The 23,566-nt window shown below is 43.5% G+C and overlaps 1 long non-coding RNA gene across 4 annotated transcripts in view; it reads right to left on the bottom strand.

Annotated features, from left to right (window-relative positions):
- Positions 1–23,566, bottom strand: part of LOC143940936 (uncharacterized) — a 277,425-nt gene that overhangs the window by 5,995 nt on the left and 247,864 nt on the right. The gene's annotated exons all lie outside the window — the stretch shown is intronic.

The raw sequence follows: 23,566 nt of genomic DNA, 5'->3' as shown, positions 1-23,566 counted from the left end.
TACTTCTAAGCCAATACACATCTACCAGTTTTCAAGATACTACTGATGACTCAGTGCTTTTATACAGGGTTGTTGCTAGGAAATGGACAGGGGACCAGAGTCAGTGAAGTTTCTGCACAACAGTAAGATTTGGAGCCAGTTCCTCACCGGTGACTGCCTTAATTTTTTTTATAAGCAAGGCAAGAGAGCTTGAGATGTCAGTTATCTCTCAGGAAGTTGGGTGATCAATAATTTGGTAATCCCAAGATATTTGAAGATAAAGCCAATTAGCAGGCCTGGGATAGACCTGGTGCAATCTCTCAAACTAAGGGCACTGTTTTTCTTCTTAGAACCCCTAAACCTAACCTGTAACCTTAAAGCGATTGCAAACCCTCACATATACCCAGTGATACTAGCTTTAGGTGATACAGAGAGATGAAAATTTAGCTGTGTATCTGCAGCCATTTATTCTGTAAATAATTCTGAAAACATCCAGAATATAGAATTTCTCCTTTGCTCTATGAGCAGGTGTGGGGATCTGAAGTCACACAGTTGATATCTCTGAGCCCTGATTGGAGGGAAGAGACACACCCTCTTCACACACAGAGTACAGAGAACAAGCACAGCTGTGGATAACAGTCACAGGCTGAGTGCTACAGCTCATTCCCCATCACTGTATCTCCTGGTGTCTGAAAAAGCTGCCAGAAGTTACTCATGCAAATAACATAGGTACCAGGCAGCAGAGAGAAAATACACTCAGTGAATTGGAGAGAGTAAGTAAACAGTATGGAGAATACATTTTTATCATATTTCACGCCTGAGGGCTACAACCACTACAGGATACTTTTAATACTTTACATGAAGATACCCCTAAACCCAAATCTTAAAGTTGTATTAAAATAGAACTTGTTTTCTTTTCATTTTAGATAGAGAAAGAGAGGGTTATATCTCTTTTTTTATCAGATTTTTTTATTGCCATCTGTGTCCCATTGAGGAGATTTGCTTTCACTTCCTGTCCCATAATCAAATCAGGAAGTGAGAGTAAACCCCTGCAACTTTAGGAAATCCCTTGGGGCCCCTCAGTGTCCCTATTTGAAGATTTCTCCTCTATTACTTTTCTGAATGAACGAATGAATGAAAGATTTATATAGCGCTACAACTGTGAACTGAATAGTCTCAAGGCGCTTGATCCGTCCTGTGCTTCCTGTTCCTTAGAAGAGGTGGGTCTTGAGTTTTTTTCTGAATTCCCGATGGTTTTCTTCCATGCTGATGTTAGTGGTTAGAGCATTCCATAGCCATGGTCCTTAGACTGCAAATCTTCATTCTCCCTTTGCTTTGTAGCATGATTTGGGGATGAGGAGGAGGTTTTGGTTAGTTGATCAGAGGTTGCGATTTGGTGTGTAGTGTTTTATTTTGTTGCATAGGTATTGAGGAGCATTTCCTTGTGTGCATTTGTGGATGAGGAAGAGTGTCTTGAAAGTGATCCGATCCTTTACGTTTAGCCAGTGTAGGGTCCTAAGGGATGGGGAGATGGATTCACAGTTTTTTTTCCTGTGACTAGTTTTGCTACTATGTTTTGGATGACTTGTAGGCATCCAATCTGGTATTTGGGTTGTCCTATGTAGAGGGAGTTTGCGCAGTCAAGTCAGGAATTGATGATTGTTCCAACTACTACTGCTTTCTCTTTTTCTGGAATGAAGGGGATAAGTCTACGTAGCAGGCAGCGGAGATAGTGAGATCCTATTTGTGTATCCATCAACACTTCTGAGTCAAAGATGACTCCGAGACTTTTGGCTTTGGTGCTTGGGGAGATGGTCTGTCGAAGGATGGTGGGTGGTGTCCAAGGGGGTCTTTGTTTTTGTATTTCTGTTTGCATTGAGGAGAAGAAGCTTTGTTTTGGATCCATTGAGTTTGAGGGAGCTCGTGGTCATCCAGTCATCTATCAATGTGAGGCATTTTTCTAGTTCCTGGTATTGGTAATTTTGTCCAGTGATGCGATAGTAGAGTTGAGTGTCATCTGCGTATGAGTGGAAGCGTAGGTCCGTTTTCCTGATGATTTTGAGGAGAGGATGGATGTAGATGTTGAAGAGCATGGTAGACAGGGGTGATCCTTGAGGGACTCCATACAAACACAGAGAGGTGAAGGCTCCTAGTTTCCCTATCTGTGTTTGATTATCCAAGAAGGATGCAAAGCATGGTAGATCGGAATCTGTGACTCCTACTACTTCTTTGAGGTGAATGAGCAGAGTATTGTGGTCCACTGTGTCGAATGCTGCACTGAGGTCCAGAAGTACCAGGAGACATGATTCTCCATCATCTGCTGCTTCCAGGGCATCGTCCCATATTTTGAGAAGTGCCATTTCTGTGCCATGGCCTGGGTGGAAGCCTGATTGAAGTGGTCCAAGAGTTTGTGTGAGTCCAGATGGAGTTGTAGCTGTTGTACTACTGCTTTCTCCATAATTTTGGAGATGGTGTTCAGGCTTGTTACCGGTCTGCGGTAGTAAGGGTCTTTGGGGTCGAGGTTGGGTTTCTTTGGAAGGGGTTTGATTATGCCTTGCTTGAGGGCAGTCGGAACAACCCCTTCTTTGAACGACTGAATTACGAGATGTGTTATAGTGGGAGCCAAGATCTCGAAACATTCTTTCAGGAGTTTTGTGGGAATGATGTCATTGGGTAAAGTGCTGTCTCGGAGGCTTCTGATGATGTTTTTGGTAGTGTCAGTGGTGATCAGGATCAGCGAAAAATTTGGTGATTGAGTGATGTTCCAGTCGATTTCTTTTTGCTTTCATTGAATAAGGTTGGTTGTTTTTTCCTGTTGAATTGTTTTCCGAATGTTGTCGATTTTGTTGATTAAAAAATCCTATAACTCGTTGCAGAAATCTTGCGTTTCGTTTGCAGGGGGCTCTAGACAGGTAGGGTTCATAGTCTGGGCGACTAGTTTGAAACGTTTGTGAGGGACAACCCAAAATGTTTTACTTTTACTTTCAATGATAATGATAAACAGAACCAAGAGAGAGAGAGAGAGAGAGAGAGAGAGCATCTCCCTAATGGGGACACAGGCAGCAAATAAACCTAAAAGGTGTTCAAATCTCTGACTGCTCTAAAACAGGTGTGTTAATGCCCAGATCGCCAGGGGAAATTTCAGAGCTGGGAGTCAACAGCAAATACCTGGTATTTTTGGATATGGAGAAACATGTGATTTACTTCATATGATGGTGCTGGGCTAGTTAGTGCTATTACATAAAGGAGTCCATTGTTTTGTGCAAGCTATGATTCCAGCAAACTCATAGCACATATAGGACTTTCCCTCACTCCCACCAGTGAGCCCATTGTGAAGAACCACTGCACAGAGCATGTAAGTATGACATATTTGTTATTTAAAAAAATAAAATAAAAATAAAACAAGACTTTAAAACCACTTTAATTTACAGTAAGCAAGAAAAAAAAATATTCACAACAGACCTATGCTATAACAATGATAATGCTTTCAATAGAACATTAAAGCAGAATCTACTTAAAATCCAAGAACAATAATGTAATATATTGCAACTTAGGCACTCTTTAAGTCTTAGCCCTTGTACACACGGTCGGAGATTCCGACAACCAAATCCGTCGGATTTTGTCCGTCGGATTTTGTCCGACGGATCTTGTCCGAAACGGTTGCATACACACGGTCAGACAAAGTTGTCAGAAAATCCGATCTTTCAAAACGTGATGACATAATTTCGTTACGATGGGACTACGTTCAGGCTAGTAGCCGAAAAGCTTTGATGTAGGAATTTGATCTGAGCATGCGTGGCACTTTGTCTGATCGGAATTCTCTACATATGATCGGAGTATGTCCGATCGGAGCAGTTTGTCGGAAAATATTTCCAGCAAGTTGGAAAATTTGGTCCGACGGATATTCCGACGGAAACAGTCCGATGCATACCACACACAGTCGGAATATCCGACAAACGGCTCCGACCGGACACATTCCGATGGAATCTCCATGTGTACAAGGGCTTACAGTATCTCACAAGTGAGTACACCCCTCATATTTTTGTAAATATTTTATTATATCTTTTCATGTGACAACACTGAAGATATTACCCTTTGCTACAATGTAAAGAAGTGAGTGCACCGTTTGTATTACAGTGTACATTTGCTGTCCCCTCAAAATAACTCAATAACTCAACAAAAATGTCTAAACTGCTAACAACAAAAGTGAGTACAACCCTAAGTGAAAATGTCCAAATTGGGACCAATTAGCCATCTTCCCTCCCCAGGTGTGTTAAATATGGTGTTATCACTCTCACTCTCTCTGAGGATCTGAAAAAAAGAATTGTTGCTCTACATAAAGATGGCTGATGCCGCGTACACACAATCAAACAATCCGGTGGAAAAGTCCGGCAAACTCAAGTCCGCCGGACAATCCACCCGTGTGTAGCCTCCGGGGGACTTTTTTTACCCAAAAATCTGGCGGACTAAGAAAGTATTTTTGCACTCCAATCTGTCCGCCGGACTCGCTTTTCAGTGGACAGTACGGCCGTGTGTGTGCTAGTCTGCTGTACTTTTGAAATGAGCGGACTTTTCCCGCGCGGAGAAAAGTCTGCTCATTTTGAGCGCGTCTTCAGGTAGCCAGGGCCAGCGAAGGAGACATCGCTGGCCCCCGTCACCTGGTATGGACTTAAAGGGGAACCCCTACACCGAAAAATCGGCGTGGGGGTCCCCCCTAGGTCCACATCAGACCCTTGTCCGAGCACGCCGGCCAGGAAAGGGGGTGGGGACGAGCGAACGCCCCCCCCTCCTGAGCCGTGCCAGGCCACATGCCCTCAACATGGGGGGTGCCTTGGGGAAGGGGGAAGAGAAGAAGAGAACAGAAGAACAGAAGACGGCAACAGCGGCGACAGAAGACCGGGCCACCGCCTGTAAAAGAGCTAGAAGAAGGCGCGGTGGCCCGGCAAGAAGAACCGAAGAGGGGGACAGGACCCCCGAAGGGGGGACAAGACCCCCAAAGTCAGAAGAAGAGGGCGGCGGCGAAGAAGAAAGCCAGGCTCCTCCGCTAGTAAAAGAGCTAGCAGAAGATAGTGAAGGAGTCCAGCGAGAAGACCCCCGAAGATGGAAGACCCCCGGAGCTGTGCAATAAACTATTTTAACCGTTGTGTGTTGTGTTTTTTTTTTACTTTTTTTTACAGGTGAATGGGTAGGGGTACATTGTACCCCATACTCATTCACATAGGGTGGGGGGGCCGGTATCCGGGGGCCCCCTTATTAAAGGGGCTCACAGATTCCGATAAGCCCCCCGCCCGCAGACCCCGACAACCAACGGCCAGGGTTGTCGGGAAGAGGCCCTTGTGCTCATCAACATGGGGACAAGGTGCTTTGGGGTGGGGGGGCCGCACGGCCCCCCCTTCCCCAAGGCACCCCCCATGTTGAGGGCACGTGGCCTGGTACTGCTCAGGAGGGGGTGCTCGCTCGTCCCCACCCCCTTTCCTGGCCGGCCGGGTAGCGTGCTCGGACAAGGGTCTGATGGGGACCTGGGGGGGGACCCCCACGCCGATTTTTCGGTGTAGGGGTTCCCCTTTAAGTCCATACCAGGTGATGGGGCCAGCGACGCCTCCTTCGCTGGCCCCAGCTACCTGGAGACGCACTCAAAATGAGTGGACTTTCCTCCGCGTGTGTGGGCGAGTCCGTTCATTTCAAAAGTATGGCGGATAGTCTGGTGGACTTAGTACGCTGTATTAGTCCGCTGAAAAAGTGCCATGTGTGGGCAAGTAGTTCGTTCGCAAAGTCCGGCGGACAGTCCAGCGGGAAGTCTGTCAGACTGAGTCCGCTGGATTGTTGGCTACGTGTGTACATGGGATAAGGCTATAAGAAGATTGCCAAGACCCTGAAACTGAGCTGCAGCATGTCATACAGCAGTTTAAAGGACAGGTTCCACTCAGAGCAGGCCTCGCCATGGTTGACCAAAGAAGTTGAGTGCACGTGCTCAGCGTCATATCCAGAGGTTGTCTTTGGGAAATAGACGTATGAGTGCTGCCAGCGTTGCTGCAGAGATTGAAGGGGTGGGGAGTAAGCCTGTCAGTGCTCAGTCTGTATGCCGCATGTTGCATCAAATTGGTCTGCATGGCTGTCTTCCCAGAAGGAAGCCTCTTCTAAATATGATGCGCAAGAAAGCCCACAAAAAGTTTGCTGAAGACAGGCAGACTAAGGATATGGATTACTGGAGACCAAGATAAACTTATTTGGTTCAGATGGTGCCAAGCGTGTGTGGCGGCAACTAGGTGCGGAGTACAAAGACAAGTGTGTCTTGCCTACAGTCAAGCATGGTGGTGGGAGTGTCCTGGTCTGGGGCTGCATGAGTGCTGTCGGCACTGGGGAGCTACAGTTCATTGAGGGAACTATGAATGCCAACATGTACTGTGACATACTGAAGCAGAGAATGATCTCCTTCCTTTGGAGACTGGGCCACAGGGCACTATTCCAACATAATAATGACCCCAACACACACCTCCAAGGCAACCACTGCCTTACTAAAGAAGCAGAGGGTAAAGGTGATGGAATGGCCAAGCATGTCTCCAGACCTAAACCCTATTGAGCATCTGCGGTGCGTCTTCAAACGGAAGGTGGAGGAGTGCAAGGTCTCAACATCCACCAGCTCCGTGATATGCTGGCAGTGCTGGAAAATAATGGTGGCCACACAAAATATTGACACTTTGACCCCAATTTGGACATTTTCACTTAGGGGTGTACTCACTCTTGTTGCCAGCGGTTTAGACATTGATGGCTGTGTGTTGGATTATTATGAGGGGACAGCAAATTTACACTGTTATACAAGCTGTACACTCACTACATTGTAGCAAAGTGTAATTTTTTCAGTGTTGTCATATGAAAAGATATAATAAAATATTTACAAAAATGTGAGGGGTGTACTCACTTTTGTGAGATACTGTATAATATAAATTTAAACGGAAGTGCCATACCACTGCTAAGAGATCCAGCTACAACTTTATTCCATTAAAAGTGAGAGGTATAATCCAAAAAAGTATCCAAAGCATTTGAGGGGTCCAAGCTTCATCCAAGGTTTTCCAGTGTGAATTACAAGCACATGCCTTATCAGTGGTTTGTTTGGCTACTTCTTTGGATTGTACCCCTTAATTTTATTGGAATAAAGTTATATCTGGACCTCTTAGCAGTAGCGTGGTGCACCAATTAATTCTCATTACATTAAGCTACAAGATAAGGAAATGTGGAGATCCTCAGTGGTGTAGAAGCTGCCTGCCCAGGAACCAGATCTTTTACACCAGCATTAATACTGTAATTTAACATTACTAGTAAGATAACCCTACAGGTCCAGAGCTATCTTTCCATTTTCCTTGGCTATTAATTCTTGAAGTCTTGTCCTAGGGTGACAATCACCTTTATAAATATATTGGAGAAATGAACATAGCTGCTCATGGACAGAAGTGTTTTAAAAAGAAATATAAGGTAGGTTTAAATACACTTTAACATTATCTTCCACTAAAATCAAGGATGCCCAAAAAATCTCAGATGAAAACTGTGTTAGAGAGGACAGGCACAAAGGTACAAATATCCCGGATACCCTCAATTATAAAAAAAATTATAATTATCTATTTAGTTGTGAATTTCAAACTCCCTTCTACTTTCCTCTAATAGATCTTGTTGAAGTTCATGCTCATGTAAACCTGTCCACAAACAGCCTGTGAAATATAAGAAACTAGCTGGACATTTTACAAAGCTTTAGAGGAAAATAAAATGTTTAATATGCACTTGCTTTCACATTTTCAAAGTTGTGCATTCTGCCCTTCTGTTTCCTTGTTTGTCTATGATCTGTGAATTACAGGGCATCTGCCTATGTGACTGTGCTCTCCTCAGCTCAGCTGGATAATCAGAACATTCCTGCTACTAAAATAAACTTTAATTGGGGTCTCCTGGATTATTGTTTATTGCAGTCATTCAAGATTGTCTCGTATCCCACTGAGGAAAGCCTCACTCTGGGATGCTAATCTAAAAATCCTATGGTTAAGTAGCTTTAACTTTCAAGTGCTACAGGTTGACAAATATAAAAGTCTATGAACAAACTGGGGGAAAAAATTATATGAGATGGTTCCTTTTGACTAAAAGAAGTGTCTGCATGAAGAGATTTTCTTGTAATTTGTACAAATCTATTCCCTTCCAATTACCCAGATTGCTATTGGTCAACAGAACAAACTCACAGGAGCCCCGCAAACCTTCGCAATCTGGCCAGACCCCCCAGGAAAGTCAGTCCATAAAAATTGGAGACTAATTAGGTCTGTTAAAAAAGTCTGTAAAAACAAAAAAGTTTATTAAAAAAAGAATTTACCAAAAAAGCCCATTTATAAAATGTAGATCACCTTGTGGAGCCTAAGGCCGCGTACACACGGGCGGACTGTTCGCCCAACCTTGTCCGCTGAACAGTGTTTGGGCGGACAGTCCGCTCGTGTGTGGGCTTTCAGCGGACAGTTTCAGCGGACAGTTGGACGGACAAAGTCTTTCGGAAATTCCGAAAAACTGTCCGCTGAAACTGTGTTTGAGCGAACAGTCCGCCCGTGTGTGGGCTTGTCCGCTGTACTTTCGAAATGAGCGGACTGTTCCCGCTCGGAAAGTCCGCCCATTTCGAGCGCGTGTACAGGTAGGCGGGGCCCGCGAAGGAGACGTCGCGGGCTCCGCCGCCTGGAATGGGCTTAAAGGGGAACCCCAACGCCGAAAAAAATCGGCGTGGGGGTTCCCCCCAAGTCCACACCAGACCCTTGTCCGAGCACGCTACCCGGCCGGCCAGGAAAGGGGGGCGAGCGAGCGCGCCCCCCCTCCTGAGCCGTACCAGGCCGCGTGCCCTCAACATGGGGGGGTGCCTTGGGGAAGGGGGGGGCCGCGCGGCCCCCCCACCCCAAAGCACCTTGTCCCCATGTTGATGAGGACAAGGGCCTCTTCCCGACAACCCTGGCCGTTGGTTGTCGGGGTCTGCGGGCGGGGGGCTTATCGGAATCCGGGAGCCCCCTTTAAGAAGGGGGCCCCCGGATACCGGCCCCCCACCCTATGTGAATGAGTATGGGGTACAATGTACCCCTACCCATTCACCTGTAAAATAAAGTACAAATAAAAACACAACACAGGGGGAAAAAATATTTTATTGCACAGCCGGGGGTCTTCCGTCTTCGGGGGTCTTCTCGCCGGACTCCTCCGCTATGTGTGTGTAGCTCTTTTGCCAGCGGAGGAGTCCGGCTTTCTTCCTCCCCGCCGCCGGCCTCTTCTCCCGACTTCGGGGGTCTTGTCCCCCTCTTCGGTTCTTCTGCCGGGCCACCGCGCCTGGTCCGGTGGCCCGGTCTTCTGTCGCCGTCTTCCGTTCTTCTGTCGCCGCCTTCGGTTCTTCTGCCGGGCCACCGCGCCTTCTTGTAGCTCTTTTACAGGCGGTGGCCCGGTCTTCTGTCGCCGTCGCCGCCTTCCGTTCGTGTTCTTCTTCTTGTTCTTCTTGTTCTTCTCCTGGAGATGTTGACTCGACGAGCTCTCCGGCCGGAATGCCGGGGACGCGCTGTGCGGTCACTTATATAGTGACAATGGGGCGGGGTCACATGGTATATGTCACATGGGTTGGTCACATGGGTTGATGTCACATGGGGACTATGACATCGTAAGGGGGCGGGGTCACCATGTGACATCAACCCATGTGACATATACCATGTGACCCCGCCCCATTGTCACTATATAAGTCACAGCGCAGGGCGGCTCTGGCATTCCGGCCGGAGGGAGCGACGTGTCAACATCGCCTGGAGAAGAACAAGAAGAACAAGAAGAAGAACACGAACGGAAGGCGGCGACGGCGACAGAAGACCGGGCCACCGCCTGTAAAAGAGCTACAAGAAGGCGCGGTGGCCCGGCAGAAGAACCGAAGGCGGCGACAGAAGAACGGAAGACGGCGACAGAAGACCGGGCCACCGGACCAGGCGCGGTGGCCCGGCAGAAGAACCGAAGAGGGGGACAAGACCCCCGAAGTCGGGAGAAGAGGCCGGCGGCGGGGAGGAAGAAAGCCGGACTCCTCCGCTGGCAAAAGAGCTACACACACATAGCGGAGGAGTCCGGCGAGAAGACCCCCGAAGACGGAAGACCCCCGGCTGTGCAATAAAATATTTTTTCCCCCTGTGTTGTGTTTTTATTTGTACTTTATTTCACAGGTGAATGGGTAGGGGTACATTGTACCCCATACTCATTCACATAGGGTGGGGGGCCGGTATCCGGGGGCCCCCTTCTTAAAGGGGGCTCCCGGATTCCGATAAGCCCCCCGCCCGCAGACCCCGACAACCAACGGCCAGGGTTGTCGGGAAGAGGCCCTTGTCCTCATCAACATGGGGACAAGGTGCTTTGGGGTGGGGGGGCCGCGCGGCCCCCCCCTTCCCCAAGGCACCCCCCCATGTTGAGGGCACGCGGCCTGGTACGGCTCAGGAGGGGGGGCGCGCTCGCTCGCCCCCCTTTCCTGGCCGGCCGGGTAGCGTGCTCGGACAAGGGTCTGGTGTGGACTTGGGGGGAACCCCCACGCCGATTTTTTTCGGCGTTGGGGTTCCCCTTTAAGCCCATTCCAGGCGGCGGAGCCCGCGACGTCTCCTTCGCGGGCCCCGCCTACCTGTACACGCGCTCGAAATGGGCGGATTTGCCTCCTCCTTACGTGGGCGAGTCCGTTCATTTCAAAAGTTGAGCGAACTGTTTGCCCAACCTTGTTCGTCAAACAGTCCGCTCGTGTGTGGGCAAGTCCGCTCATGCAAATTTTGAGCGGACTGTTTGACAAACTGTTTGCCGAACAAGGTTGGGCGAACAGTCCGCGCGTGTGTACGCGGCCTAAGGGGGAGGGAGATCTCTCGGCTTAGCACAGACTGTGATTGTAGGAGGAGCTAGTTACTAGACAGTCGTTTTGTTCTGAATTCGTATTTTAACAAATTTTGACAAATTTGTTCATTTGGAAATATCCGAATTAACCAAAACCCGTTTAACAATCTTTTCTACATATTCGTAAATTTGAATATTCCAAAATCAAAAAATTTGTAAATTCGAAAATTTAGAAATTCAGAAATTTTGAAATGGGAAAATCCGAAAACCCAAAAATTCAAAAGTCTGAAATAATAACTAACTAATAATAACTTAACTATTACTAACTATTAAATTATATATATTGGAATTTCCTTTCAAATTTGGCTATTAGTGAACGTAACGTATACATATTTATTTGAAGTTACAAATTATCCGAAATAATGAATGCTGTATCTAAACGAACGGAACATAACAAATTAACAATAAGAAATAACAATAATACATATAATAAGATGTTTTTTATTATTATTTTTATTTATTATTAATTTGTTCCATTTCATTTGTTTACATGAAGCATTCGTTATTTCGGATTATTCGTAACTTCTGAGAAATTTGTATTCTTTATGTTCAATAACAGCCAAATTTGAAAGGAAGTTTCAAAACCTATAATTTATTAGTTAGTTATTATTAGTTAGTTATTCTTTCAAATTTTCCGATTTTCTTTCTTATTTTTTTCAGATTTTCGTACTTTCAAATTTACGAATTGCGATCATAACAAATGACCCAAAAAACTGAAAAAAAAAACCCCAGAATGAAAATGAAAACTAACACATTTTTCAGCAGTGCACATGTCTATTAGTCACTTGACAAATCAAATGACTAGGCCCTTCTCCTGGATTCCCCCCCCCCCCTTAATTTCTTTTTATTGCCCTCTGCTTGCTTCGGAGTCTAAAAGAAAATGAAGTGCAATGCCCATTTGAACAGCAAAATGTATGGTGCTTTTTGTTTTAGGCATTAATTTGCCCTGGATGTAGTTGCTAAAGCTACTAAGAAAAAAATACCTTTATTTGATGTGTTTAGGATAGTTACAAGTCAGCGTTTTAATGCTCGTTTTTTTTTCATTTGCTTTTTTGGTCCTTTTTTGTAAAAAAAAAAAAAGTCTAGGATATTTAGACTAATGGAAGGCCATTTTCCCAAAATGGCAAAAACTTGCAGGATTATTCTGATTTTTCACAAACATTTCAAGGAAATGAAAACTCTCAATTTTGCTTATTCCTATAAACAGGTAAGATATATCAAAAACTCTGCTAGATAAGTGATTGACATGATTATAGCCATATCAGTGCACTTGCAACAAAAACAATTGAGTATCCTCCATGGTATTTTACACTAACATCCAAAGGTTCAGGACAAGCTTTCAGGGTTTACCTCCTTCTTCAAGGTCCAAGCTGTGCTTACTTGAACTCAGGACTGCTTGTACCTTAAAGGAGGGGGTACACCCTGAACATTTGTCACTCGGTCCATGTATGTTTGTTATTCCAGGCTCTTACCAGTTTCATTGACCAATATACAAATAAATGGGTCCAACAGAGCTTTTATTCTCCAAAGTCTCCGTGTGATCTCTAGTTGCTTATTTCATACATCCTTACACACTTACCCAAAAAAAAAAAAAAAAAAATCATATAGTTAAATACCCCCAAATCACATAGAAAATGTTCTCTCAAAATATGCTCACATGTGTATGTGATAACATGCCATATAACACTCCGTTTCCCTAGTGTGAATCTTTCTGTTACTCATAAGTTACCAAAAACACTAATTTCCAATTTATAACCTCCTGGTGCTCCAAACATGCAGGTGGCGCTCTGCTTTGATTATGTGTAATGTGCTCACATTAATTATTGCTTGAATCAGTGCAAAACACTCTCACTTGCTCCCTCTCATCAATGTGATCCTTCCCCGAAAACACCTTACTGGATTTGCCCCCTAAGACATAGGATTAGAAGGATTCACTCAAAATATTTAATGTTCCAGGCAGATTACTTCCCCATAGTAGGTAGCATTAGGATATGTAGGAAGAAGAAAAGTCAAATAGAGCTGAAAAAACTGATAAAAAATCATTTATCTAGACCAGTATGGCTAACATTAGTGAAACTTCCAATTTCCAAGATGGCGGAATGGGCACTTCCGGTGGCGGTGTGGCATCACTTTCTGTTTTTATACAGTATTAGGCTGATTTTTGCTGCCTATGTCTCAGTGGGAATGGAATGCCGATCCTAGAGAATTGTCATAGGAACAACTGGAGAATTCTCCATCACTAAATATTTGCATTTTCCATCGCTTTTTATTCAGCGATAGTGGTCACCAGGACAAATAGAATATGAAACTCCCGAGTGGGGACACAGAAAGCAATTTAACCTGACAATGGTTTTAACTCTTCATATTTTATTCAAAGCTAAAAAAAAGAAATATATATATAAAAATTTGTCTTTACATACACTGTAAAAGCAGCAATGTTGACTTAAATAAACCAGGCCACATTGAAGTACAGAAAATGGCACTAGTGTTTGCTATTTGTTTGTATAAAATCATCAATGTCATTGCTTAAAAGCAAATAATGTCCTAAGTGCTCTTATGACTGCAGTCTGGAAATTCCAAAGCCACTTTGGTGCTGAAATAAAATGAAACCGGTTATATTTCGTTATTTTATTGTCACCTTATTTCAGAAAATGCTTCTGTAATGGAAATGTATTTGTATTTATTATGTTACAGCACGCTATTTTAGCACTTTTGCTGTGAATAAATCTCGTAGCTGTTTTGAAATTTCTGAGTCAGTCCACCCAAAACTGATTTTTTTCAGTTTTGCTCTATTGCTAGTAAATTTAATCAAATGCTGTTTTTTTTATATTTTTTGATAATGAGATGACCTACAACTTTGACCAACTGCATCATGTGTTATAAAGCCAAATAATAGTGTCATAGTTATTTTACAGATTCCACATTATTAAGAGCACACACATCACTTAGGCACATGACAGCCTGTTTGAATGCAAACATCCTCAGCTGGAATTATTGTAACATATAATAAATCAGTGAGTAATTCAACCCAACAATATGCACCGAAATGGAAATATTTCTGGGTGGAGTTGGCTTTTAAAACTGAACTCCAGGGAAATGGCTAAATACACAGATGCAATACGTATATGGGGGCATTTTATCTGCCAAAAGTTTTTTTTTTATTTCTGTCTAGCTAATTCTGACATTTACACAGTTCTGCTCAACAGTACAGCTCGGTCTAAAAGTGGAGGAGGAGACCTGATATTTCTCTGCTGCAGTTTTGATTTCATTTACAGGTAAGACTATCAACATTATCTCACATTATCTCACAGGCAAAACAAGCAATTAACCCTTGCATTGCGGAAGGGTACACTTTTTTTGTTTGTTTTTTACTCAGCGTTCAGCTTTCAAATAATTGTGAAAATACAATGTTATATTCACTTTCTAAACAGTTATAACTATGCAGGTATCATGACTGCTTTTGTTAGTTTCAGAAATGATCTTTTTAAGGTGAAAATGTTCTGTCATGTGACCATTCATTATTCTTCCTGATAGTGGAGGGTGGGGTTACAGGACACTGTGCAGACACATGGTGTGGCTGTATCCCATAGTCTGCTTAGCCCGAGGCATGATGCAGGCTGTGCTTGAACAGCAGGTGTGTTCAAGAGGCAGGCTGTGATTGAGAGGGTGTGTATGTCAGAGGCATGCTGTGATTGAGAGGGGGTGTATGTCAGAAGCAGGCTGTGATTGGGAGGGGGTGAATGTCAGGGGCAGGCTGTGATTGGGAGGGGGTGTATGTCAGAAACAGGCTGTGATTGGGAGGGGGTGTATGTCAGAAACAAGCTGTGATTGGGAGGGGGTGTATGTCAGAAGCAGGCTGTGATTGGGAGGGGGTGTATGTCAGAGGCAGGCTGTGATTGTGAGGGGGTGTATGTCAGAAGCAGGCTGTGGTTGGAAGGGGGTGTATGTCAGAGGCAGGCTGTGATTGGGAGGGGGTGTATGTCAGAGGCAGGCTGTGATTGGGAGGGGGTGTATGTCAGAGGAAGGCTGTGATTGGGAGGGTGTGTATGTCAGAAGCAGGCTGTGATTGGGAGGGGGTGTATGTCAGAGGCAAGCTGTGATTGGGAGGGGGTGCATGTCAGAGGCAGGCTGTGATTGGGAGAGGCTATATGTCAGGGGCAGGCTGTGATTGGGAGGATGTGTATGTCAGAGGCAGGCTGTGATTGGGAGGGGGTTTATGTCAGAGACAGACTTTGATTGGGAGGAGTTCTATGTCAAAGGCAGGCTGTGACTGATTGGAGGAAGTGGTGGCTAAACAAACTACCTATTACAGTGTGTCTGAAAAGAGTCCTGTAGCTCTGAATGGCCAGCCAAAGGAAGAAAGCGGACCATGTCAACATAGATCAGCTTCTGTGCTTTTTTTGAGGTAAGCCTACAATTTCTGCCCTCAGCTTACGGGGGGGTATACTGGGATGATGCCCGCACCTGCACGCATCATCCCGGTACCGTTTTCTTCAGCAGGCGATTGGCTTTCCAGCCATAACAACCGATGCGGCTAAAAGCCGCTCGGCTGTTATGCCGGAGGAGCGGGAGGGGACGTCCCCCCCTCCCGCCGCTGTTACCAGTGCTCCCGTTAGATCGGGAGCACCGATTCAAGTTGCGCTGCCTCCGGCCGCTGGGGAGGAACTGGAACAAAGCCGTAATCGGCTTCATTCCAGTCTCCTCATAGTAAACACGGAAGCGACGTCATGACGTCACTTCCTGTTTACTCGGCTGCCAATGGCGCCGGTTTTAAAAAAATATACGGTATTCAGAATCGCCGTTTTCGGCGATCTGAATACATTGAAGTGTAAAGGAGGGGTGAGGGGTCTTTTAGACCCCCGATCCCTCCATAAAGAGTACCTGTCACCACCTATTACTGTCACAAGGGATGTTTACATTCCTTGTGACAGCAATAAAAGTGATCACATTTTAATTTTTTTTAAAAAACAATTTAGTCATTTTAAAATAAATAAAATAAATAAAAAAATAAAAATTTTTTTTTAAAGCGCCCACCGTCCCCGCGAGCTCGCGAAGCAAAGAAAACGCATACAGAATTCGTGCCCGCATATGTAAATGGTGTTCAAATCACACATGTGAGATATCACCGCGATCGTCAGAGCGAGAGCAATAATTCTAGCACTAGACCTCCTCTGTACCGCTAACCTGGTAACCGTAAAAAATTTTTAAAGCGTCGCCTATTGAGATTTTTAGGTACCGTACTTTGTCGTCAATCCACAAGTGCGTGTGTTTATAAAGTATGACATGTTTGGTATCTATTTACTCGGTGTAACATTATCTTTCACATTATGAAAAAAAATTGGGCTAAGTTTACTGTTTTTTTTAATTCATGAAAGTGTCCCTTTTCCCCAAAAGTTGAGTTTAAAACACCGCTGCGCAAATACTGTGTGACATAAAATATTGCAACAATCGCCGTTTTATTCTCTAGAGTCTCTGCTAAAAAAATATATATAATGTTTGGGGGTTCCAAGTAATTTTCTAGCAAAAAATATGGATTTTAACTTGTAAACACCAAATGCCAAAAATAGGCTTAGTCATGAAAGGGTTAATATATAGGTATAGCTATCTACAGAATTCCAGCCCATTGTAACACAAGTATTTCTTCCTCCGTTGTAGTCCTTGTACTCAATTTCCCTGTTTTTAGGGGATAGTTATCATCATTAAGAAATATTTGATTGAAATATTTGATTGTTGTTATATATGCTGTATATCATATTGTATATAAACTTATATGTATTTTTCTCTGATATCCTTATAGAGCTTAATTATATTTGCATGAGTGATTTGAGATCCTGATAAAGCGGATTTATCCACAAAACGCGTTGACCTACATATCTGAGTGTATATTTGTCAATGTGAGGGGTAATTAGGGTCCCATCATATACAGTTTTGTCTTTTGAATTACTTCTGTGCTTTGTGTGGTCAGTTTAGAACAAGTAAGAAAGGTGACTTCCAGGGCAAACCAAGTACATGAAAATGTTAGAGACTTTGATTTATAAAATATACACACATAAAAAAAAATCTTTAGGGTAACATACTCTTTAAGGTAGCCACAAGGGGACAGTTTTTGCCAATAAAAGCTAATTTTGGAACTGATTGGCAACCTGCCTGGGTACATCCAGCTTTAGAAAATTTGTCATATGATAACCATATCTGTTCTTATATGTAATTATTCTTGAACTTTTTGTTTGTTCTTCTTCAAGAGTTCTGCAGGAGTGCCAGATCAGTCAGGTTTAGCTGTATGCTTGCAAAGCTCAGTCTTGCAGACAGATCAAACCCATGTTGGATTCTACCTACAAATAGTCAGTTTTTCATAAAACTTGCATTTGTGTATATTTATCTTGTGAATGTCATTACTTTGAGACTTATCTCAAAGCACATGTATTGACTGCCCCCAAAAATTGCATATCTGAATTGCCTTCAGCCATTCCTTGTGCCTGCCTGTTAGCCACCACAGCCACCTACTACTTTTTTTGGCTTATTGGGTGGCATGGGGGGGGGGGGGGGGGCAGGTCAGGGCATCATGCGAATTGTGGTTGGTGTGTGCACAAAAAAGATCCCAGGTTTTGTAGACTATGGCATGCTCTAGACAAAATTTAGAGCATCCTGGGATCTGGAGATATTTATACTAAGGACCAGGGGCCAGATGAAAAGCTTCACATCAAAATATTTCCAAAGTCAAAAAGAATGATTAAAGTTCTAGTTGGAATTTCTTTCCTTAAATTTTTTTTTCTTTGTCCCATTGGGGAAATTTGTTTCCAATTCCTAAAATGTAGGCACAACAGGAAGTGAGAAGAAATCTCTAAGTTGTAAGGGAAAGTCCTCATTTAGGCTGTTGTCTATTAAAAAAGTGTCCTCAGGATTTCCTTTTATTCTCTATTCCGATGACAGCATAACACTTTTAATTTGCCATCAATTTTGTTTCACACTTTATCCAAAACTTTAGAAAAGTTTTGCCTTTAAATATACTTTAAGCAGCCTTTGAGAAGGAAAGACTGCTTGTTCCATGCAAACATGATCAAATACAAATAGGATCATAAATGAAAAATCTAAATCAAACGTTAAATATTTATTTAAATTTGATATAAGTTTCTGCCAAACAAAAAATTTACTAAAGAGTAGGTCTAATAATCCAAATAATTTGTCATCCTACAAGAGTTTCTCTAAAACAGAGGCCAAGGTAACATGTCAGATTTTAGAGAATAACAATAAAGTGAAGATTGACATTAACCAGATCAGGCTATAAATACCACACAAAAAGACCAAACAAGATCTTTGCTGCCTGAACTGCTATTGTAACTATATTCCTGGGACATGCCAGCCTAAACTCACCCAAGAGAACAGAAACATGACTACCTGTCTTTTCATTCAAAGATTAACAGCTGACTACATAGATATTTTCATTTATCCTGAATACTCATAAATGCTTCTTTTATTTGTACGGTTTCAGTTAATATTGTAATTGCATTAGTCATTACATTAGCTTCATAATGATAATACCATCGATAATTGTTATAAAAACTATTCTCAACGTATAGTTCTTTTTTTTTTTTTTTTTGGTTTTCTACATGAGGCTGCTTGTTAAAGGCATATAATCAAGAAAGAAGAAAGCTGTAGTTTTATAAAATTACATTAGGGTTATTTTATCAGATTAGATGTTGATAGCACTTTAGAGAGATCTTTGTTACATGTAAAGAAGTCATTTAAGACAAGGTTTCTTGGATATGACAGCATAAAATGTGAAAAAACAATGATTATACATTGTAAAACCTAAACTTGAAAGTTGTTGCTTGTTTAAATTTGATGTCATTTAAGAAAAATGCATTTTGCATTTTGCTATTATTGGGCTATTGTTTAGTGAACTACATAATCCTTTCCTGTTTTCCCAAACACCCCAGAAAGTGTTTTCATGTGGTATTTAATCTGTAGTAACTATATGCTGTAGAATTTAGATATTTTGCATATTTCATTTACAAAAGGACAACATTTATTTAATTTTTTTGAGGATGCACTGCTGTGTATGTACCACCTTTGTATTTCAAGGAAGTCCAAAGGAATGGTACTGAGTAAAATGCAGTTTGTTATTATATTCATTTGCAGCATGTTATAGGTTAATTTCAGTAAGAAATGCATATCTCAAAGTTGTGTTGTACTTGGAAACTTAATAAAATTTGAATAAACAAAAGGACTAAAGCTCTATGATTTCCATTTTAGCATTCAGTAGGATGAAACAAAGTGGTTTTAACAATTTCACAATAACTAACGATATGCTTAAAGAGGAATTGAAGTTCCAGTAACAAACAGTGAGCATTCTTGCTTTTATTGCAGAAGAGACAATAAAGTCACGTGATTTGTGACGATGCGCATGGGGTGGAGCCAGGTGACACCAGAGCCAAGGACTGGAAGTCGTGCGAGTGAGGTGTATATCCGAGTGATTTATTTAACTCAATGTGGTTTTACATTTTTTCTCTGTGAGTGTATTTTTAAAATACATTTTTTTTGGTGGTTTTAACTACTACACTATGGTGGCTCCTATGTGGCTCTAAGTTAACTCTATAGAGACACAAGGCCGTGCAGTGGACTTTTAAAGACACAGTAACCTGAAAAAACGGAGTGGGCATGAGGAGTATCTGACAAAAATGAAGTGCATTCCATACGACCTCTGGGGTGGGGAAAGGGAAACTTGACCTATTTTTTAGGTCAATCTATGAAGGTGAGAGAACATCCTTATTTAATGCAGGGTACTGCACATAAGCTTGAAGATTGCTTGTAGCGCTGGGATTTTGAGATCACTCCATGTAAAAAGCACACTTTGGAATTAGAATCACTTTTCATAAGATTGCATTAGAAAGAATAAATTACTGTCCATGATACTTTTTTATTTGTACTAACATATAATTTTTCAAGACAAGCTTTTGGGGCATAATGCTTGGACCTTGAAGAAGGGGATACACCTCAAAAAACTTGTCTTAAAAAATTGTATGTTAGTGCAAATAAACAAAGTATGATGGACAGTACTCTGTGTCGTAAATGCACTAATATGGCTACAATCATCTCATAAGATTGTATTGGAAGTGGATTGTATTTTATGTACCATATGGATGTTTATCCATATTTATCGGTTTAACCACTTGCCGACCGCTGCACGCCAATATAGGTCAGCACAATGGCAGCGGTGGGAAAATGGGCGAACCTGTAAGTCCCCTTAAAAAACTTATAATAAAAATGCCATAAAACTATCCCCTATTTTGTAGTCGCTAAAACTTTTCCACAAACCAATCAATATACGCTTATTGTGATTTTTTTTTTACCAAAAATATGTAGAAGGCTACATATCAGCCTAAACTGAGGAAAACATTGTTTTTTTAATATATTTTGGGGAATATTTATTATAGCAAAAAGTAAAAAATATAGTTTTTTTCAAAATTGTTGCTCTTTTTTTTGTTTATAGTGGGTCCAACACTGCATGACAGCGCAATTGTCAGTTAAAGCGACACAGTGCCGAATAGCAAAAAGTGCTCTGGTCAGGAAGGGTGTAAAATCTTCTAGGGCTGAAGCGGTTAAATATGTTTTTTTATGTTTGTTAAATTAACATACAAAACACAGTGGTGAAGCTATCAGTATATAGTTTATTCATTCTATTTTTCAGCAGCGCAACACAGCACATTTTAATATTTAGTTTGATTAGTGAGGAACATACACTTATGCCGCGTACACACGATCAAACAATCGGGTGGAAAAGTCTGGCAAACTCAAGTCCGCCGGACAATCCCCCCGTACACACGGGGGGATTTTGACCCGAAAGTACGCCGGACTTAGAAAGTAGTTTTGCACTCCAATCTTCCCGTCAGACTTGCATTTCGGCGGACAATCCGGCCGTGCATATGCCAGTCCGCCATACTTTTGAAATGAACGGACTTTTCCCGCCCGGAGAAAAGTCCGCTCATTTTGAGCGGGTCTCCAGGTAGGCGCGGCCCGCGAAGGAGACATCGCTGACCCCACCACCTGGCATGGACTTAAAGGGGAACCCCAACACTGAAAAAAATCGGTGTGGGGGTCCCCCCAGGTCCACATCAGACCCTTGTCTGAGCACGCTACCCGGCCGGGTCCACCCCAAAGCACCTTGTCCCCATGTTGATGAGGACAAGGGCCTCTTTCCAACAACCCTGGCCGTTGGTTGTCGGGGTCTGCGGGCGGGGGGCTTATCGGAATCCGGGAGCCCTCTTTAATAAGGGGGCCCCCAGATACCGGCCCCCCACCCTATGTGAATGAGTATGGGGTACAATGTACCCCTACCCATTCACCTGTAAAATAAAGTACAAAAAAACACAACACACAAGGGTTAAAATAGTTTATTGCACAGCTCCGGGGGTCTTCCGTCTTCGGGGGTCTTCTCGCCGGACTCCTCTGCTATCTTCTTCTAGCTCTTTTACTAGCGGAGGAGCCCAGCTTTCTTCCTCGCCGCCAGCCTCTTCTTCCGACTTCGGGGGTCTTGTCCCCCTCTTCGGTTCTTCTGCCGGGCCACTGCGCCTTCTTATAGCTCTTTTACAGGCGGTGGCCCAGTCTTCTGTCGCCCCTGTCGTTGCCGCCTTCTCTTCTTCTCTTCAGATGTTGCCTCGTCGCTCCCTCCACTCACAATGACGGGGACCTGGCACGCAGCGACTTATATAGGGACATCACCGGATGATGTCCCCGCCTATTATGATGTCACAGTCCCAGCATCCTCTGTCCCCCTTCCCCAAGGCGACCACCATGTTGAGGGCACGCGGCCTGGTACGGCTCAGGAGGGGGGGGCACTCGCTCGTCCCCCCCTTTCCTGGCCGGCCAGGTAGCGTGCTCGGACAAGGGTCTGATGTGGACCTGGGGGGAACCCCACGCTGATTTTTTTCAGCATTGGGGTTCCCCTTTAAGTCCATACAAGGTGGCGGGGCCAGCGATGTCTCCTTCGCGGGCCCCGCCTACCTGGAGACACGCTCGAAATGAGCGGACTTTCCTCCGCGTGTGTGGGCGAGTCCGTTCATTTCAAAAGTACGGCGGATAGTACAGCGGACTTAGTACGCCGTATTAGTCTGTTGAAAAAGTGCTTTGTGTGGGCAAGTAGCCCGTTCGGAAAGTCCGACGGACTAAGTCTGCCGGATAGTCGGCTACGTGTGTACGCGGCATTAGGCGATTTGCTGATTAGTGGGAATAGAGTATTTTCAATTCAAATAAGTGTTTTTGTGTGATTGAAGGTTACTTGTAGGACTTTTGCTTGAGATATATATATATATATATATATATATATATATATATATATATATATATATATATATATTTATAACAGGATTTATAATTCTGTTTATTCCTTTCTTAGAGGATAAATCCACTTTCATGGGAAAAAAATAGCAAATAAAGAAAAAATAATATAGAGTACACAATTGCAACATGAGTTATATTGTGATTGAATGCTATTAAAAAAAATACCTTTCCTTTTCATCTGCAGCCGCTGTAATTTTCTGAAAACACAATGCACTATGGCTACCTGGAGCTGTGTTGTACACAGAATGTCTACAGGAAAAAAAACTGTCAGGTCACCTGAGTTCAGGTGATAGATGCGCACCGTTGGAGTCAGGAGTGCACTGCTAAGGTGGGCCCTATGACTGACTACTGAGAATGGAACTCTTAAAGGTTTAGGAAGGCAGGTTCACTGGAGCACCAACATGGATCCCACTGGAAGCTAGAGCATAGATTCCCCAGGGTGCGGAGTCTAAGAGCCAGCAAGTGTTTACCAGTGCCTCTAGTGGGGAGGATGGACTATGCTGCAAATGGCTCAAGGTTGCTGCCCCCAGGGTCTCCCAGCTGACGCTCACGGTAGGTGACAGGAGGATAGAGAGGAAGCAGCAGCCCAGGACAACAAGGGATAGTCAGGAGATAAGCCAAAGGTCAGGGCAACTAGCAGACAAGGATAGACAGAGAACACACCAAAGGTCAGGGTAACAAGCAGGCAGGGATAGTCAAAGAACAAGCCAAGATTGATAACAGAGACAGATGTAGAGCACACAGCAAGCAGAAGACAGGAAACCAAACACACAATATTGCTCGGCAAGGCAGGCTTGGAGAACACAGTGTTAAATAGTGGTTCCTGTTTAGGGTGGGGTGGAGCCACACTGAGGAAAGATTACTTAATCATGAAGGTGTGAGAGTGCAAGCCCTAAGGCTGATACAGAGACCAGGTAAGAGACAGACAGGGCATGAAAGTATTACTGCAGAGTCATGACAACACCCCCCAGCAACATAATTTCCTGTTTGTGTGATTGGCTCACCAATTTTCCCAGAAGTCTACACTAAGATACAAGTCAAATTTCAGGCATCCCCAGCAACAAAAATATAATTTTTTGTCAGATACTCCCAATAGGAACACGTCTAAAGGGATGCAGGCCCAGCAGATTTCCTCTTTAGTTCTCTGCAGCTGCACAGCTGGTTGATAATTATAAAACTACTCCCATTATACCCACTCATCACAGAGGCACAGAGGAACAAACAGTGATTTCTTCAGAATAACAAAAGGTAGGAATCTGCAACAACGGTTGTTATAATCCCTGCAATGTACATGGATCACCCAGAGGGGAATTTTCTCAACAAAAGTGGAGTTACGCTTTAAATTATATAG

This window comes from Lithobates pipiens, unplaced genomic scaffold, assembly GCF_037356315.1.
Source record: "Lithobates pipiens isolate NorthernLeopardFrog02 unplaced genomic scaffold, aLitPip1_a1.2 Scaffold_3, whole genome shotgun sequence".
Classification (NCBI taxonomy): Eukaryota; Metazoa; Chordata; class Amphibia; order Anura; family Ranidae; genus Lithobates; species Lithobates pipiens.
This window is presented reverse-complemented; position numbering and strand designations above follow the sequence as displayed.